We start from the raw sequence: 20,993 nt of genomic DNA on the forward strand, positions 1-20,993 counted from the left end.
ATATAAAAATAAGTAATGTAGTAGAAAATATTATAGAAGAATAATAATGTATACAATATTATAATTAAAAAATTATTTTTAAATGGTTAAAACTTTTAGGATTAATTTTTAAAAGTTAATTGAATATTTAAATTATAGATTAAATTAAAAAAATTAAATTAAATCTATTAAATTAAAAATTAAAAGAAATACAACAACTCAAAATTAGTAAAATGATCAAAATTAGAAAAGATGTATAAACAATAATTCTCAATAAAAAACATAAATCATATAATTGTTAAATAATAATGCTATTTCAATTATTTTTTCCAACTTTATAAATCTTCCTCATTTAACAATTATTTAAACTATGAGAAAATATGTTATAAATTAAAATAAATTTTGAAATAAGTAAATTTTATTTTAAAACATAAACAAAAATTAAAAATATTAGCATTATATTTAATTAAAGTATTTTATTGAAAATGTAGATTTGCATAGATATACATATGTATTCTCGCTTGTGAGAAATAATGGATGATTGAATAAACAAGCTAACAAGATGAATAATATCTAATAAGAATACTTTTAAATTATTTTAAAATGTGACTATTACACAAGGAAACCAATAGGAGTTTAAGAACAAATAATAATAATGTCATAAATGCCTTCTTTATATTCTTACTCATCTATGTTAAAAAGGTTCTCATTTCCAAACCCAATACTAAATAGATGAGCTAAAGATGGATGATAATAAATAATAATACTATCAAATTGATTAAATATGTGACTATTACACAATGAAAATAGTAGAATTTTAAGAACAATTAATAATAAGTCTTAAAGAGGTCCTCTATATTCTCACTCATTAGTTTATTATTTGTCATTGTTGAACCTGATGAGTAAATAAATGAGAACAAGAGATGAATAATATCAAATAGTTTCCCTATTACAGAAGGAAAACAATGGAGTTTTAAGAATAATATAATAAGAGTAGTAATAATGATGATCGAAAAGAGCTCCTCTATCTCATGTGTTTACAATAATTAATCCTTTTACCATATAGAGCTCCGGCACACATTTTGACAAAGCTTTCAATCTTCCATGTTGGAAGGATAGGAGGATACTTCGCATGATACCTATAACGAGGGCAATTCAATGTTCCATAATCAAGGAACTAATGAAATGTAGCACCATTGAGAAAGAGATCACCATTAGATTGAATTGCAGATGTTGTGTCTAAAGCACCACCATGGCCATTGTACCATGGAGTGATCTTCCTTCTCTTTCTAGCAAGAAACACATTACTTTCTGAATAGATCTTAGCATGCACTCGTCCTCCAATGGCATAATACTCCCAATTTCTATAGTAATTGTTCACAACATGACAAAATCCCCACCTACACAAAACATACAACATATTATTTACAATATACTTTTCTACCTATATATATCAAACTTATTTAGATGCAATTTAAGGTATATCTTACTACAAAGTTTAATCATTTCACTATATTTTAATTCAAGATGCAACCATTACACCTCCTTCAAATAAAAGTAATAAAATTTTGATACAACTTATTATAGGCCATCCAACTTTTAAGATGATCAACAAAATGAAATAAGAATAAATAAAATCACACCCACAAAATGCTATATTTTTTAATATCATCTTTCATTCAAAGAAATCAAATGTCTTAATTATCTCTATCTTACCTGCAATGAGGCATACGTTGTTTTGAATCCCTAAACCAATTTCTATACATTGTAACTTTGAGCTTTTGATCAATGACATCACTATCTGAAGCTCCCAACAACATGTTGAAGTTTCTATTGGAAAGGTAACAATTAGAGATGGTGACATCAGTGGCCCCTTGAACAACAGAAATCAACCCTAGTTTTGCATCAAGTGAGGTTACATCATCAACCCACACATGTTTTGTGCCCAAGAAGATATGAACTATATCACTATTATGTACACCATTGATCTAAAAATTGTGGAGAATAATATTATCAGAACGTCCAAGAACCATGGGTTCCCCTATAAGGATGATATGAGTGCCTCTACCATCAATTGTAGTATGGTTGAAAACCCATAACTCATCTTTAAGTTCAATTGTCATATCATGAGAGAAAGTGATCCACACTCCCTATTAGTGGGTGTGGGCAATATTCACTCCATATCGCAATGTTCTTGGCCTAATATTAGTTGGGTTATCTTCATTGCTTATTACTGTGTAGGACATTCCCCCCAAACCACCTGTAACACCAGTTACAAAACCTATGGCACAATATGGAAGTTGTCTTCCCTCACCACACCTTGTATATGGACATTTTGTACCATCAACAAAACAATGTTCATGGAAGCAATGAGCTGTAATGAAATAAGCATTGTTAGTCTTTTAACCTAATCATGTATATTATTTAGTGTTATCTAAATTTGATTGTATGTATCAACATTTTGATCATATTCTTTGATCTATTATCAGATGTTGGAGAGTCACATTCTTTACTCCATCATCACATGCCAAAATATTATTACTTAACAATTAACATATGATATGTAAACTAAGAATCGAAAAAAAAAAAATCTATTAAAAAGATATAGACAAAATAATTCAGAAATAAATAAAAATAATCTTTACAAAAATAAAATAACTAAATTGATATTTGTTCACTTTAAATTAGATAGACACTAGTAAGATATTTATATTAGTTTAGTTGTTAATAATGAACTAAAAAAATTAACTATATAATATTACTAAAATAAATTACAAACATATCCTATAATACAAATGATCTATTACTGTACTTCAGATATTTCAAATGGAAAAATTACTTCTAAATTTGTATTTCTTAAAAATATAAACATTTTAAAAGGAAACTCTTTGAAAAAAAAAAAATTCAATCCTTTTAAATTATTGTTTATTTTTGAAAGAATCTTGACTCTATATGGCATGTCTAAGAAGTTTAAAACAAATCTTGGAATAAGAATGAGTCGTTGTTGTATTCATATGTAAAGACCATATTGTTAGATAAAGAAGACATGTTATTATAGTTTCGTTTCCAGAGATCGTGTAGATCACCAACTAAAGTGTTTGTCTTATCAACATGTTTAGAAGTTTGGTGTGAGAAATCCAGCACTTCCTCTGGAATATAAATCTACCATACAAAACCAAGTTAGACATTTAAAAAAAATGGTAGAGATTGAATATCCATACAAAAAAGGAAGAAAAAAAGAAAAGATTGTTGCATTACATCTTCTGACAACTAAAACTCGGAGCAGTTGAATAATGTATTTCTAATTGTGTCCAGTCTTCTGATGGTAGGATAATAACTATTATTAAGCACAAGAATTTGGACCCATGGCATAGAATCCATAGCACTTTCAATTGATAATCTGCATTGCTCCACATGAGTGTTGGCATTGTGTGCCTTTTGCAAAAAGTCCATCACCCTCAGCAAGCTTTCTCTGATCTCCACTTCAAACCCATCAATAGTAGGCTCACCATTCTCACCCTCCATCTCTCCAATTACACCATTTTGGGCAACAAGGAAAACAAGGCCAAAGAGGATTATCATTTGTTGCAAGAACTCCATTGTTGATGTACAAGCTATGTTTCTCAGCTTGACGAGGAAAGGAGCACATTTAGATCTATTTATACACAAATCTAGCATTGGTTGTGCTTATGTGCATGTGGAACTTACCGGTTTGAAACATTAATTGAAGTAACTTGGTTTTTGTTCTTATCTTCTATTCTAGGAATGTGTAACATCCAAACTTGGAGAGCATGGACTTTGTGAAGAACAGATGTCAATAAAATCAAGGGAGATCTTTTAATGCTTGGAATGATTAGGGTTGATTTGTTAAGATGAATATGAGTAAAGTCCAGAGAGGGTTAATGAATATGCAATTTATAGAAGAAGATGTGACATTAGGGTAGTCAGGGAAAATAACTAAAAGAAGCATGGTGCCCATTTTTTCTTTTGGTGGTTTCATGTTTGACCCCTTTCAAAATTAAGGCAAGAAAACGATGTAATTATAGACAATATTCCTACCATTGGTGTTACTAGACCTTCAAAGTTGCATTTGAGTCAATCATTTAAGGTTCGTTTAGTTCTTGGAAGATGAAATTGGCTTTTTCAAAATTTGGATTTGAAATTTTTTGCATTTGTTTCAAAATTGGCAAAATGGAATTAGCATACCGGACTTCCAATTTTACCTCAAAACTAAGTTATCCAGCTTCCTATAGTAAGTAGGAATTGAAAATCAAAACATGGTTATGTTTTTTTACAGAGAGTAAAAACAATAGATTGGACTACCTTTTGAAATTTTCCTTCAACTCCAAGCTTACGCATAAAAATGTTTTCCAAAAATCGAAATGAAAATTTAGAAAACCTTGATTTGGCTAAACGAAGGTTTGTAAAAATCCCAAATTTTTAAGTCCCAGGTTTTGAAAGATAAAGAAATCATGTTTGACCAATCCGGGAATGCCATGCATTGGTTCTCTCAAATCCATTTCTTCCCAAATGATTATCTTAAATTGTTTGCACTATCTCTTGTCTGTTGTTCCTCAAAAAGGGCCCATGTTGGACTACTGGTTCATTTAATGGCTACCCTCCAATTACAATGAATCTACATGGCTTGTTATTCACATTGTTATTCCACACACTCAACCCATCTCCACTGCTCAATAAAAGGGTGTGATGAGCACCCACCATAGATGAAATTGGGGCACCAAATGTATGTACACAAATGCATTCCAACTCTCTGTATTCACCTGATGAAGCACAAATTCTGCCTCCATTGTGAAATCCAAATACATAGTGGGAGTTCTCGTATAGATAGGAGATTCGATGCCCAGAGCTTCTCTTGCTATAGCAATTGCCTTCACTCCATCTCTTTCAACTTTGGGTATGTCTTTCCCTTCAAGTTCTTGATACTTACCCTCAATCCTGACCAGGTCATAAAAAAGAAATAGTTTTATAAGTTACATGAAAATATTCATTTTAAAGGAAAAGTGGTTACTTGATATGCTAAGAATATTGAGGTTATAAGAAGGCACTCACATCTTGTCTTTGGCAGCAAGATTAACCCACAACTCTTGCTCCAGCTGGAATTTTAGAGTGGACAATACCCCTACCTGCGATCATCCACTACACAACACATTACCATAAAAGACCTTCAGTACATGACCATCACAGAAAACTGAAAAGAGAAAAGCATTACCACTATGATGGTAAATGTTAGAGTGGAAGACTAGGAGATATTAATCAAAATCTGCAGATCACCAGCCTTGATAGTGCCCTTATGTCCTACAAAAATATTTCATCCACAGCCTTCGCTACAGCTTCATCTGGAAAAGGCATAAATGGCATCTATTAACTTGCCCATTCTCATCCTAAACTTTTTGATTAAACTGTATAGAATTTGGTAGCAGAAATCAAATCCAATGTTCTTGAAAATGAGACTTTCGCCACTAATTTTTTGGAGACCATTAAGAGTTTGGCCTCAACTTCATTATGTGAAAAATAAATGACAAATTTTTTTTTAAAAATGCTTGGCACGTGAAGGTGCCGAGTGACAGTTTTGCTTGGCACCTTAAGGAGTCGAGTGGCAGGAGGGAGTCAAGTGAGCTTGGCACTCAAAGGGAAACTTGGCACCAATGGATGCCGAGTGAAATCGACTTCAACTATAGAGAAAAGGCCAAGCCAAGTGACTAGGTTTATAACATGAATAATTTCACTATTAAAACTAGAGAGTCAAAACTTAAAATATTCAACAATAATCTTCTCAAATGCAACAAATAAGGGAAGAGCAATGGATTTGTGTATGTCTACTTTCTTTCTACTCAACTTTGAATTAAAACATTACAAAATCTAGGAGCATTCATCTTCAACAGGAAAACCTTAAAATAACCCTAAAACTTTAAACTAATAAAGCTTCAAACTTTAAACTCCAAACTTGCAGCTCTAATGGCTGCATACAATAACACCTAGAGCAATCACTGTTTCTCAGGTTGAAACCAATAAACTAAAAACTTACAAAATGACCAAAGAAGAAATACGTGCATCTGCAGGCACGAAATGAACTTCCTTCTATTTTTGCACTTTGACGGCTGGATCTGTTGATCACTTCTTTTCTTTGCAACTTTTAATCTCTTCAAAAAAATGGCTCTCACTCTCTGTCTAGTCGAATGAATCTAATCATTCATTTTTTTTCTTCAAAGCTAAAACATTTTTCCCTCTCATTTTTCAAACTCACCTACTGGAAATAAATTTTTTGAACTTTCTACAATCCGTCAGGTGGTAGGTGGCCATTTGGCTCCAAGGGCAAGAGAACCACCACATTAAATTCCAACACCCCCCCCCCCCCCCTTTGTCCTAAGCCAAACAAAATAAGGATCACTACTAATCCACATTAACTACACCAAGATACTCTCTTAGGTGTACAAAAGTTCCAATGTCTAATGGCTTTGTGAAAATGTCTGCTAGCTACTGCTCAGACTTACAAAATTCCATTTTAAAATCCCCATTCTCCACCAACTCTTTGATGAAGTGATATCTGATCTCAATATACTTGCTTCTACCATGGAAGACTGTATTCTTGGACAATGCAATTGATGAGATGTTGTCACAATAAATTGTGGTTCCATCCTCTTGCCTTTCATTCAAATTTTTCAAGATCCTCCTTAACCAAATAGCCTGACATGCTGCTACATTTGCTGCTATATACTCAGCCTCTTTTGTAGATTGAGAAACAATAGGTTGCTTCTTGCATGCTCATGAAATTGCACCCGATCCCATATGAAATAGATATCTAGAAGTGCTCTTCCTATCATCTATACTTCCAACCCAATCACTATCAGTATAACCTATCAACTTAAATTCATTTGCTGTAGTATACAAAATCCCAAATCTCTTGGTACCTTTCACATACCTTAGGATTCTTTTTCCCTCTTGCCAATGGGAATCCTTTGGTGTTTCCACAAATTTGAAAATTAGACTTACTACATGCATCAAGTCTAGCTGAGTTGTAGTCAAATACATTAAACCTCCAACCATACTCTTATATAGTGTCGGATCTACTCTCTTGTTAGAGTCTTCATTGCTCAACTTTAGACCTACTGTTGTTGGTGTGGGGGTTGCCTTACTGTTCTGCATTTTTAATCTCTCCAAGATCTGCCTGCATATTTTTCTTAAGAGATGAAGATGCCATCATGTAATGTCCCCTTTCTAGCATTCATAGCATGATGTTGTCGTTAGCCTATTTCCCCATAGTCCCGTAGGCTAACTAGGACATTAAAGGGGCTTAGAGGCCATTTGGCCTAGATAGTTTCAGTTGCAGGTCTTTTTGAGGGGTTCTGAGGCAACTTTGGGCATACTTACTATTTATAGTAAGTCATCTTGGACATGGCCGGACATTCAGTCACAGTGGTATGTCGATGGTAATTGTTTAAAATCGACAAGAAGATTTATTTATCATTGATAAGATTTTTTATGCATTGATAAAGCCATTTTATAAAGTTAAATTTAAATATTTAACTTTATTAATGCATAGACTATAGTTTGTGGGAAATATTTAAATTAAAAGAGTTCCCTTTATTTTTATAACACATTGGAGACATAAGGTACATAAAGGGAGTTATGTTTTATCCCACATTGAGAAAATGAAGGATTGAGCTCTTGTGAGAACACTATAAAAGAAATGGAAGAGCTTTTATTTTGTATGCTTGGATGAAGATTAATGTTATGTTGCTGGATATTTGATTATCGGGCTTGGAGGACGAAATCCCTCTTTGCTAGCATTCTCTTCGCTGTTGGAAGACACAATCAGGAGGATCAAGGGTGTTTTCACTTCAGGAAACACACTGGGTTTCATTTGGGGCGTTTGCATAAAGAAATTTACAAAGGTTTGAGGTGCAGATCTGAAGTTAGTTTTTGCTACAGTCGGCATGAATAGTATTTTTCTACAGTACGGCGTGAACAGTGTTGGTATCAAGTTTACTTGTTTTTCTGGCTGATTAGAAGTTTGGAGGGCTGGCTGAATACATCTACAAAATACTACGGCCACTAATTCTAGGTTTCTTCTATCAAATTTTGATATTTTGCATAATAATTGTTGAATACAAGTTTGAATAGTTGTTGCAGCCTTTAAGGCAGCTATAACTGCACATCTACATTTAAAAATCACCCTTTATTAGCATATTGAAAGAGTTTCCAGATTTTTCATATACTATTGAATGTGTACCAAGTGTTTGTGAAAATGTTATGATGTGTATTATGCATTTTAATGTCACTTCATAGTTGTTCATAAATCTGCTCATTGGAAAGCAATTTATTGAGGAAATCAGCTTTATGAGTTTGCATACAAAGTGTTTGACAATATTCCTTAAGTTAAATTTCTGCAAGTCAAAGTTCAAATCAGGGGAGGATATTACAGTGGTATCAGAGCTATAAGTCCTGCCATCCTGTGGAGGTCTTATAGGAAATTTGGAACTGGCGGATAGAGGGGAAAGTATTTGATGAAATGTCAAAACACTAAAATCAGAGCATTTATGTTTGAGCATGCGACAGGGGCCTTATAATTTTTGCAATACCAAAGCAAGACAAAGTAGGAGTTCAAACCTGCAAAGCAAATAGTCTAGTTCATCCATACAGGGGGGTATAGAATCCAGTCATACAGACACAACGAAGGTATTCTTTGATCAAGACAGCAATATGGGTGATCGAGATGACAGGAATACAAGATTAGGTGGAGGCGGGAATGCTGGTCCAGAGCCTGGAGAGGAAAGATTCTTACAGTTATTAGAGACCTTGGTACAGGGTCAGCGAGTAGCAGAACAAAGGGCACAGGAACATAATCAGAGACTAGATCTTATGATGTAGATGATGGCTCGTCAAATGGGGTTGAATGCTAACATGGGTGGAGGAAATAATCAGAATGGTAACAATCAAAATGGAAATGATCAGGATGGGACACATAATGGAGATGAAAAAGTTGGGAACAATTTTGGTCATGCACCCCAGCGAGCTAGGACAGTGAGTTCAAGGCCCATGATTCCTACATTTCCTCCTAGAGCTCCAGAGCAGCTTGTACTAGAGCCCCAGATTATTGATATACAGGACCAGTTGAGGAGAGATTGGGAAGCCGGAGGGCCAAATTTTACTACTGCAATTACCTTTAGGGAGTATATGGATGTGCGGATGAAACATATGCCATGTGGACATGACAGGAACCAGAGCTATGAGCTACAGAAGAAAGTAGGGAGACTTGAGTTACCATATTATGATGGCTCAGGAAAGTCTACAGCAAGAGCTTGGGTTCAAAAGCTTGACACATACTTTCAATTGAACCTTATGCCCGAGGAAGAAGCTATTAAGTACGCAACAATTCATCTGGATGGGTTAGCACATGAGTGGTGGCATCATGGTATGGTCACTATGGGACATGCACACATTACCTCATATGTGGAGTTTACAGAGAGGCTGATTGAACATTTTGATAGGAAGGATCCAGAACTCCATTTCAAGGAGTTAGCTCAGCTTAAATAGTGGGGCTCATTGGAAACATACATTTTAGAGTTTCAGAAACTTGCAGTGTTAGTAACAGATGTATCTGAACGGAGGATACTAGTTCTATTTATGGATGGGTTAGCTGATCCATTGAGAGGGTGGATTAAAGCTCTCAACCCTCCCACTTTGTAGGAAGCCATTAAGAAAGCTTGTGACATGGATTCCTCTTCATCTTCAAAAAATAAATTCCAGGCAAAGAGTTTCCCTTCAAGGAAAGATAAGGACAAGAAACCTTTTCATAAAGAGGTTCAGCCTGCTAAGGAGGAAAGTAAGAGGTTGGGCAATGAGACACTTAATGATCTCAGGAAGAAGAAGCTTTGTTTTCATTGCAGGGAGCCTTGGGATTTGTCACATAAGTGTCCATTGAAAGCAAAAGCTAAGCAGATGGAGTACTTTTCAGCCTAAGAGTCAGTAGATGGAGATTCAGAGCAGTCATCTGAATCAGATGGAGATGATGATAGTTCTTCATAGGAGGAAGCACGCGGTGATAGCACGATAGCTCAATTGTCAAGTATAAAGGAGGCTGTCACTTTCAGAGTTAGGGGAACCTTGGATGGACAGAGAGTTGTGGCACTCATTGATACAGGGGTGACACATAACTTCATTGATGAGAAGTTTGTGACACGCAGAGGGCTACATGCAGAGGAGCATAGGGGATTTAAGGTGATGGTTGCCGATGGCTTCAAAATTGAATGTACCAAGAAAATCTCCAACTTGCAGCTTCATTTGGGAGATTATGACATGATAGGAGATTTCTTTGTGGTCAACATTGGTGATCAGGATATGGTGCTTGGGATGAACTGGATGAAGTCTCTGGTAGAGTTCACATTTAACCTTGAGAAAATGGAAATGACGTTTGAGGAAAATGGTAAGAAGATAGTGCTCAGAGGTTTGTCAGATGGGAGACTTCGAGTGGTGTCACTCAAGTGGATGCAGAGTTTCTTTAGACATGATCAGGTGCAATGGGCAGCAGAGTTTAGAGTAATGCCTGAGATGACAGAGCAGCATAAACTAGAGTATCCACCTGATGTACAAAAAATAATAACCAAACATACTAAGGTGTTTGGTGAGATACCTCCAGGGAGACCCCCACATAGGGGAATTGAGCATGTTATTGAATTAGAGGAAGGGGTTAAGCCAGTTATCATCACACCTTACTGCCATCCGAAGAGATATAAGGATGAAATAGAAAAGGCAATTAAGGAGTTGATTGACATGGGGCACATACGGCCAAGAAAAAGTCCTTTCGCTTCTTCAGTAGTATTGGTGAAGAAGAAGGATGGTACAATGAGGATGTGCATTGATTATAGGGAGCTAAACAAGAAGACAACCAAGAACCGATACCCTATCCTGCGCATCGATGAGCTTATTGATGAATTGCATGGTGCATGCTACTTCTCCAAGATTGATTTGAGATCCGGCTACCATCAAATATGGGTTAGAGAGGTGGATGTGGAGAAGATAGCTTTTAGATGCCACTATGGACATTTTGAGTTCTTAGTCATGCCCTTTGTGTTGACAAATTCCCCTGCCACTTTCCAGTCCTGTATGAATAGAGTGTTCAGAGATCAGTTGAGGAAGTTTGTGTTGATATTTTTTGATGATATACTGATATACAACCGTACTTGGGAGGAACATTTGAAGCATATTGATACAGTGCTCAGTATTCTAGAGAGGGAGTTATTATATGCCAAGATGAGTAAATGTGAGTTTGGGATGACAGAGTTTCTCTATCTAGGGCATATTATTAGTGCAGGAAGTGTTCGGGTTGACCCAGACAAGATCAGGGCCATTCTGGATTGGCCACCACCGAGGAACACTTCACAACTCAAGGAATTTCTCAGGCTTTGTGGGTTCTACCGTAGATTTGTGAAGGGATTTTCACAGATAGCAACACCAACTATAGATTTGACACGGAAAGATAGTTTCAAGTGGTCAGAGAGGGCTCAGGATTGTTTTGACAGGTTTAAGGAGCTGATGAGTACATGTCCTATTTTAGCCATTCCAGATTTCACCAGGCCCTTTGAGCTGCAGTGTGATGCCTTGAGAGAGAGCATAGGAGCTGTTCTCATGCAAGAAAAACATCCCATCGCATATGAGAGTAGAAAATTATGAGGTGTTGAGAGAACCTATAGCATCTACGACAAAGAGATGCTAGCAATCATGCATGCGCTAGCTAAGTCCAGGCAGTACTTAGTGGGAAGCCGATTCACAATAAAAACAGATCATAATAGCTTGAAACATTTCTTTGGACAGAAGGACCTTAATGACAGGCAACAAAAATGGGTGAGTAAATTATAGGCCTATGATTTTGACATAGCCTATGTCAAAGGGAAGAAAAATATTGTTGCAGATGCTTTATCTAGAAGGCCTCATTTGCTTGCTGTTGGGATAGTCATGGATGATTAGAGAGAGATGATCTTGGCAGAATATGCTAAGGATAGTTGGGCATCTAGCATTATTGAGGGAGCTATTCAAGATAGTCGATAACTGTCGTAAATGATCCGATCATCTACAAGGAAAGGATTTATTTAGTACCCAGGTCTGCTATGAAGCAGAAAATTTTGAGGGCATTTCATGATTCACCAATGGTAGGACATCCCAGATTCTTTAAGACATATCAGCAGTTGAGAGAGCGCTTCACTTGGAAAGGACTCAAATAAGAGGTGCTTCAGTTTGTTAGGGAATGCCCTGTGTGTCAGCAAAACAAACAGGAACATTCTTTTCCGGGTGGTTTACTACAGCCCCTACCCATACCAAAGAAGAAGTGGGATAGCATTTCCATGGATTTTATCACAGGCCTCCCCAAGGCACAGGGTCGGGATTGTATCTTTGTTGTGGTAGACAGATTGACAAAATTTGCACATTTCTTTGCAATTTTGTCTACATATTCAGCAGCACAAATAGCAGAACTATTTTTTTGAGAGGTATTCAGACTACATGGGATACCACGGAGCATAGTCAGTGACAAAGACACCAGATTTATGAGCCACTTTTGGTAGGAGTTGTTCAGGTTATGTGGAACAGAGCTCACTCTGAGTACCAGCTACCACCCCCAAACTGATGGGCAGATAGAGATAGTGAACAAATGGGTTGAGGGGTACCTTCGAAACTACATTGCAGGAGAGCAGAAGGCCTGGGTGAAGTGGCTACATCTAGGGGAGTACTGCTATAATACCTCTTTCCATATGTCTATTCAAATGTCCCCTTTTATGGCACTGTACGGGTATGATGCTCCTAATTTTTTGGATTTGTTATTTGGGGACAACAGGGTGCCTAAGGCCAAGGATACTTTGCAGGAGTGTGAGGACATTATGCGATCCTTGTAGGAAAATTTGCAAAAGGTACAAAATCAGCAGAAGCAATATGCTGATCAGCACAGGGTTGAGAGGTCTTTTGAGGTGGGAGATATGGTGTACCTCATGTTACAGCCGTATAGACAGTCCTCTCTCAAGAAGAGTGGAGCAGAGAAATTGAAACCACGCTACTATGGACCGTTCAAAGTAATCAGGAGAGTGGGCGAAGTAGCTTATGAGTTGGAGTTGCCTGCAGACAATAAAGTGCATAATGTGTTCCATGTGTCACGCCTTAAGAAGGCATTGGGTCACAATGTGGTGCCTTCAGTAGTATTGCCACCTCTTGATGATGAGGGGAAGCTTATCTTGGTTCTTGAGGCCATACTTGACTCCAGAGAGAGGGTGCTTCGCAGGAGGACTATCAGGGAGTATCTAGTGAAGTGGAGGAACCTACCTGTTGAGGATGCTACTTGGGAAAATGAGCAGATATTGCAGCATCCAAACCTGAAATTGTTTGAGGACAAGCAATTTTGGGAAGGGCGGACTGTAATGTCCCCTTTCTAGCATTCATAGCATGATGTTGTCGTTAGCCTATTTCCCCACAGTCTCGTAGGCTAACTAGGACATTAAAGGGGCTTAGAGGCCATCTGGCCTAGACAGTTTCAGTTGCAAGTCTTTCTGAGGGGTTCTGAGGCAACTTTGGGCATACTTACTATTTATAGTAAGTCATCTTGGACATGGCCAAACATTTAGTCACAGTGGTATGTCGATGGTAATTGTTTAAAATCGACAAGAAGATTTATTTATCATTGATAAGATTTGTTATGCATTGATAAAGCCATTTTATAAAGTTAAATTTAAATATTTAACTTTATTAATGCATAGACTATAGTTTGTGGGAAATATTTAAATTAAAAGAGTTTCCTTTATTTTTATAACACATTGGAGACATAAGGTACATAAAGGGAGTTATGTTTTATCCCACATTGAGAAAACGAAGGATTGAGCTCTTGTGAGAACACTATAAAAGAAATGGAAGAGCTTTTCTTTTGTATGCTTGGATGAAGATTAATATTATGTTGCTGGATATTTGATTATCGGGCTTGGAGGACGAAATCCCTCTTTGCTAGCATTCTCTTCGCTGTTGGAAGACACAGTCAGGAGGATCAAGGGTGTTTTCACTTCAGGAAACACACTGGGTTTCATTTGGGGCATTTGCATAAAGAAATTTACAAGGGTTTGAGGTGCAGATCTGAAGTTAGTTTTTTCTACAGTCGGCATGAACAATATTTTGCTACAGTACGGCGTGAATAGTGTTGGTATCAAGTTTACTTGTTTTTTCAGCTGATTAGAAGTTTGGAGGGCTGGCCGACTACATCTACAAAATACTACGGCCACTAATTCTAGGTTTCTTCTGTCAAATTTTGATATTTTGCATAATAATTGTTGAATACAAGTTTGAATAGTTGTTGCAGCCTTTAAGGCAGCTGTAAGTGCACATCTACATTTAAAAATCACCCTTTATTAGCAGATTGAAAGAGTTTCCAGATTTTTCATATACTATTGAATGTGTACCAAGTGTTTGTGAAAATGTTATGATGTGTATTATGCATTTTAATGTCACTTCATAGTTGTTCGTAAATCTGCTCATTGGAAAGCAATTTATTGAGGAAATTAGCTTTATGAGTTTGCATACAAAGTGTTTGACAATATTCCTTAAGTTAAATTTCTGCAAGTCAAAGTTCAAATCAGGGGAGGATATTACAGTGGTATCAGAGCTATAAGTCCTGCCATCCTGTGGAGGTCTTATAGAAAATTTGGAACTGGCAGATAGAGGGGAAAGTGTTTGATGAAATGTCAAAACACTAAAATCAGAGCATTTATGTTTGAGCATGCGACAGGGGCCTTATAATTTTTGCAATACCAGAGCAAGACAAAGTAGGAGTTCAGACCTGCAAAGCAAACAGTCTAGTTCATCCGTACAGGGGGGTATAGAATCCAGTCATACAGACACAACGGAGGTATTCTTTGATCAAGACAGCAATATGGATGACCGAGATGACAGGAATACAAGATTAGGTGGAGGCGGGAATGCCGGTCCAGAGCCTGGAGAGGAAAGATTCTTACAGTTATTAGAGACCTTGGTACAGGGTCAGCGAGTAGCAGAACAAAGGGCACAGGAACAGAATCAGAGATTGGATCTTATGATGCAGATGATGGCTCGTCAAATGGGGTTGAATGCTAACATGGGTGGAAGAAATAATCAGAATGGTAACAATTAGAATGGAAATGATCAGGATGGGACACATAATGGAGATGAACAAGTTGGGAACAATTTCGGTCATGCACCCCAGCGAGCTAGGACAGTGAGTTCAAGGCCCATGATTCCTACATTTCCTCCTAGAGCTCCAGAGCAGCTCGTACTAGAGCCCCAGATTACTGATATATAGGACCAGTTGAGGAGAGATTGGGAAGCCAGAGAGCCAGATTTTAATGATGCAATTACCTTTAGGGAGTATATGGATGTGCGGATGAAACATATGCCATGTGGACATGACAGGAACCAGAGCTATGAGCTACAGAAGAAAGTAGGGAGACTTGAGTTACCATATTATGATGGCTCAGGAAAGTCTACAGCAAGAGCTTGGGTTCAAAAGCTTGACACATACTTTCAATTGAACCTTATGCCCGAGGAAGAAGCTATTAAGTACGCAACAATTCATCTGGATGGGTTAGCACATGAGTGGTGGCATCATGGTATGGTCACTATGGGACATGCACACATTACCTCATATGTGGAGTTTACAGAGAGGCTGATTGAACATTTTGATAGGAAGGATCCAGAACTCCATTTCAAGGAGTTAGCTCAGCTTAAATAGTGGGGCTCATTGGAAACATACATTTTAGAGTTTCAGAAACTTGCAGTGTTAGTAACAGATGTATCTGAACGGAGGATACTAGTTCTATTTATGGATGGGTTAGCTGATCCATTGAGAGGGTGGATTAAAGCTCTCAACCCTCCCACTTTGTAGGAAGCCATTAAGAAAGCTTGTGACATGGATTCCTCTTCATCTTCGAAAAATAAATTCCAGGCAAAGAGTTTCCCTTCAAGGAAAGATAAGGACAAGAAACCTTTTCATAAAGAGGTTCAGCCTGCTAAGGAGGAAAGTAAGAGGTTGAACAATGAGACACTTAATGATCTCAGGAAGAAGAAGCTTTGTTTTCATTGCAGGGAGCCTTGAGATTTGTCACATAAGTGTCCATTGAAAGCAAAAGCTAAGCAGATGGAGTACTTTTCAGCCCAAGAGTCAGTATATGGAGATTTAGAGCAGTCATCTGAATCAGATGGAGATGATGATAGTTCTTCACAGGAGGAAGCACGCGGTGATAGCACGATAGCTCAGTTGTCAAGTATACAGGAGACCGTAACTTTCAGAGTTAGGGGAACCTTGGATGGATAGAGAGTTGTGGCAATTATTGATATAGGGGCGACACATAACTTCATTGATGAGAAGTTTGTGACACGCAGAGGGCTACATACCGAGGAGCATAGGGGATTTAAGGTGATGGTTGCCGATGGCTTCAAAATTGAATGTACTAAGAAAATCTCCAACTTGCAGCTTCGTTTGGGAGATTATGACATGATAGGAGATTTCTTTGTGGTCAACATTGGTGATCAGGATATGGTGCTTGGGATGAACAGGATGAAGTCTCTGGTAGAGTTCACATTTAACCTTGAGAAAATGGAAATGAGGTTTGAGGCAAATGGTAAGAAGATAGTGCTCAGAGATTTGTCAGATGGCAGACTTCGAGTGGTGTCACTCAAGTGGATGCAGAGTTTCTTTAGACATGATCAGGTGCAATGGGCAGCAGAGTTTAGAGTAATGCCTGAGATGACAGAGCAGCATAAACTAGAGTATCCACCTGATGTACAAAAAATAATAACCAAACATACTAAGGTGTTTGGTGAGATACTTCTAGGGAGACCCCCGCATAGGGGAATCGAGCATGTTATTGAATTAGAGGAAGTGGCTAAGCCTGTTATCATCACACCTTAACACCATTCGAAGAGATATAAGGATGAAATAGAAAAGGCAATTAAGGAGTTGATTGACATGGGGCACATAGGGCCAAGAAAAAGTCCTTTCGCTTCTTCAGTAGTATTGGTGAAGAAGAAGGATGGTACAATGAGGATGTGCATTGATTATAGGGAGCTAAACAAGAAGACAATCAAGAACCGATACCCTATCCCGCGCATCGATGAGCTTATTGATGAATTGCATGGTGCATGCTAGTTCTCCAAGATTGATTTGAGATTCGGCTACCATCAAATACGGGTTAGAGAGGTGGATGTGGAGAAGACAGCTTTTAGATGCCACTATGGACATTTTGAGTTCTTAGTCATGCCCTTTGGGTTGACAAATTCCCCTGCCACTTTCCAGTCCTGTATGAATAGTGTTCAGAGATCAGTTGAGGAAGTTTGTGTTGATATTTTTTGATGATATACTGATATACAACCGTACTTGGGAGGAACATTTGAAGCATATTGATACAGTGCTCAGTATTCTAGAGAGGGAGTCATTATATGCCAAGATGAGTAAATGTGAGTTTGGGATGACAGAGTTGCTCTATCTAGGGCATATTATTAGTGCAGGAAGTGTTCGGGTTGACCCAGCCAAGATCAGGGCCATTCTGGATTGGCCACCACCGAGGAACACTTCACAACTCAAGGGATTTGTCTGGCTTTGTGGGTTCTACCGCAGATTTGTGAAGGAATTTTCACAGATAGCAACACCACTTATAGATTTGACACGGAAAGATAGTTTCAAGTGGTCAGAGAGGGCTCAGGATTGTTTTGACAGGTTTAAGGAGCTGATGAGTACATGTCTTATTTTAGCCATTCCAGATTTCACCAGGCCCTTTGAGCTGCAGTGGTATGCCTTGGGAGAGGGCCTAGGAGCGGTTCTCATGCAAGACAAACATCTCATCGCATATGAGAGTAGAAAATTACAAGGTGTGGAGAGAACCTACAGCATCTACGACAAAGAGATGCTAGCAATCATGCACGCGCTAGCTAAGTCCAGGCAGTACTTAGTGGGAAGCCGATTCACAGTAAAAACAGATCATAATAGCTTGAAACATTTCCTTGGACAAAAGGACCTTAATGAAATGCAACAGAAATGGGTGAGTAAATTATAGGCCTATGATTTTGACATAACCTATGTCAAAGGGAAGAAAAATATTGTTGTAGATGCTTTATCTAGAAGGCCTCATTTGCTTGCTATTGGGATAGTCATGGATGATTGGAGAGAGATGATCTTGGCAGAATATGCTAAGGATAGTTGGGCATCTAGCATTATTGAGGGAGCTATTCAAGATAGTCGATACACTGTCTTAAATGATCTGATCATCTACAAAGAAAGGATTTATTTAGTACCTGGGTCTGCTATGAAGTAGAAGATTTTGAGGGCATTTCATGATTCACCAATGGCAGGACATCCTAGATTCTTTAAGACATATCAGCAGGTGAGAGAGCGCTTCACTTGGAAAGGACTCAAATCAGAGGTGCTTCAGTTTGTTAGGGAATGCCCTGTGTGTCAGCAAAACAAACAGGAACATTCTTTTCTGGGTGGTTTACTACAGCCCCTACCCATACCAGAGAAGAAGTGGGATAGCATTTCCATGAATTTTATCACAGGCCTCCCTAAGGCACAGGGTCGAGATTGTATCTTTGTTGTGGTAGACAGATTGACGAAATTTGCACATTTCTTTGCAATTTTGTCTACATATTCAGCAGCACAAACAGCAAAACTATTTTTTCGAGAGGTATTCAAACTACATGGGATAACACGAAGCATAGTCAGTGACAAAGACAACAGATTTATGAGCCACTTTTGGCAGGAGTTGTTTAGGTTATGTGGAACAAAGCTCACTCCGAGTACCAGCTACCACCCCCAAACTGATGGGCAGATAGAGATAGTGAGCAAATGGGTTGAGGGGTACCTTCGAAACTACATTGCAGGAGAGCAGAAGGCTTAGGTGAAGTGGCTACATCTAGGGGAGTACTTCTATAATACCTCTTTCCATATGTCTATTCAAATGTCCCCTTTTATGGCACTATACGTGTATGATGCTCCTAATTTTTTGGATTTGTTATTTGGGGACAACAGGGTGACTAAGGCCAAGGATACTTTGCAGGAGTGTCAGGACATTATGCGATCCTTAAAGGAAAATTTGCAAAAGGCACAAAATCAGCAGAAGCAATATGTTGATCAGCACAGGGTTGAGAGGTCTTTTGAGGTGGGAGATATGGTGTACCTCATGTTACAGCCGTATAGACAGTCCTCTCTCAAGAAGAGTGGAGCAGAGAAATTGGAACCACGCTACTATGAACTGTTCAAAGTAATCAGGAGAGTGGGCGAAGTAGCTTATGAGTTGGAGTTTCCTACAGACAGTAAAGTGCATAATGTGTTTCATGTGTCACACCTTAAGAAGGCATTGGGTCACAATGTGGTGCCTTAAGTAGTATTGCCACCTCTTGATGATGAGGGGAAGCTTATCTTGGTTCCCGAGGCCATACTTGACTCCAGGGAGAGGGTGCTTCGCAAGAGGACTATCAGGGAGTATCTAGTGAAGTGGAGGAACCTACCTGTTGAGGATGCTACTTGGGAAAATGAGCAGATATTGCAGCATCCAGAGCTGAAATTGTTTGAGGACAAGCAATTTTGGGAAGGGCGAACTGTAATGTCCCCTTTCTAGCATTCATAGCATGATTTTGTCGTTAGCCTATTTCCCCATAGTCCCATAGGCTAACTAGGACATTAAAGGGGCTTAGAGGCTATTTGGCCTAGACAGTTTCAGTTGCAGGTCTTTCTGAGGGGTTCTGAGGCAACTTTGGGCATACTTACTATTTATAGTAAGTCATCTTGAACATGGCCGGACATTCAGTCACAGTGGTATGTCGATGGTAATTTTTTAAAATCGACAAGAAGATTTATTTATCATTGATAATATTTGTAGTTGCAATGTTTGCCTCCAGGTTTGTATTTGCAATGTTTGCCTCCAGGTTTGTATTTGATTTTATTTAAGTTTTACACAATCTTGGAAAGTTTATTCCTTAGAAAATCCTTAATTACCTTTTTTAGATTGATTTGTTGTCTGCACATCTAAATTTAACTTAGTTCATTACTTTTCAAAGTAGTTTGAAGTCTATATTCGAAGTAGTTTGAAGTCTATATTCTCTCTTACAAGTGATCTCACATTTAATCTTGTAAATTGGAATTCTGTGCAAGTTAAAGCTATATTGTTGTTCGATTTGGTGTTGATTATGTTGAATATTGGTAAGATTTTAGATATCAATTTGTTGTTGATAAGTTTGTATTTGACTATATATGATATATATTTATTGGAGTTTCAAATATTTCAACTACAAAATTGATTTTCAACTAGTCAAAAAATTTAAAGACAAATTAGAAGATCTTATTCAATATTCAATAGAAAAATATTTAATCTTAATTAATGAAATGTAAAATATAATTATCTATTAAATCACACATTTAAATATATACACATTTTAAAATACACATAAATCTATTTTCTATTTTACAACTAAAATATATATTCATTTTGAAATAGAATTATATAGAAAGTATTATATTATGTATGTAGAATTTAATTTCCAAATGTAGATAATATAAATTTTATTTTGATAATATACATGTCATTAGGTTCATATAATTGAGTCCATAAAAAAAAGAGACGTGTGAGAGAGAGTGTATACATCTATTTTGTATTTTACCCGTCCTTACGGATAGTGATGAAAAAAAAATCTGCGTTGAACTATTTTATTTATATAATCCGTCTGAAGCTTAAAATGGCGAGCAAACTTTCCTTCATAAATTTATGAAGAGGCGGCTTATATGCCTCGCACAACATCATTTTAACACTAAAATCTTTAGATAACTTTTATGTAATGGACAGATATTGACAGTTAACTTATATGTTTCGCATGCCTCTACACAACATGGTTGTAACTCAAAAATAGGTTGACAGCTTTAGTCTTTGGTTGTGAAGAACTTCAAAGTGGCTGCTCCTGCAATGGCCCTGAGCATCTCTAAATCACATTCATCAGCACCATCACCG

At 37.4% G+C, this 20,993-nt stretch overlaps 1 pseudogene; it reads right to left on the reverse strand.

Moving 5' to 3' along the window:
- Nucleotides 1-4,518: 4,518 nt before the first annotated feature.
- On the reverse strand, nucleotides 4,519-20,789 carry LOC149540575 (pirin-like protein; annotated as a pseudogene).
- Between the last annotated feature and the right edge of the window lie 204 nt (nucleotides 20,790-20,993).

This window comes from Cupressus sempervirens, chromosome 9 (genome assembly GCF_028749045.1).
Source record: "Cupressus sempervirens isolate cs-2001-9-10 chromosome 9, ASM2874904v1, whole genome shotgun sequence".
Classification (NCBI taxonomy): Eukaryota; Viridiplantae; Streptophyta; class Pinopsida; order Cupressales; family Cupressaceae; genus Cupressus; species Cupressus sempervirens.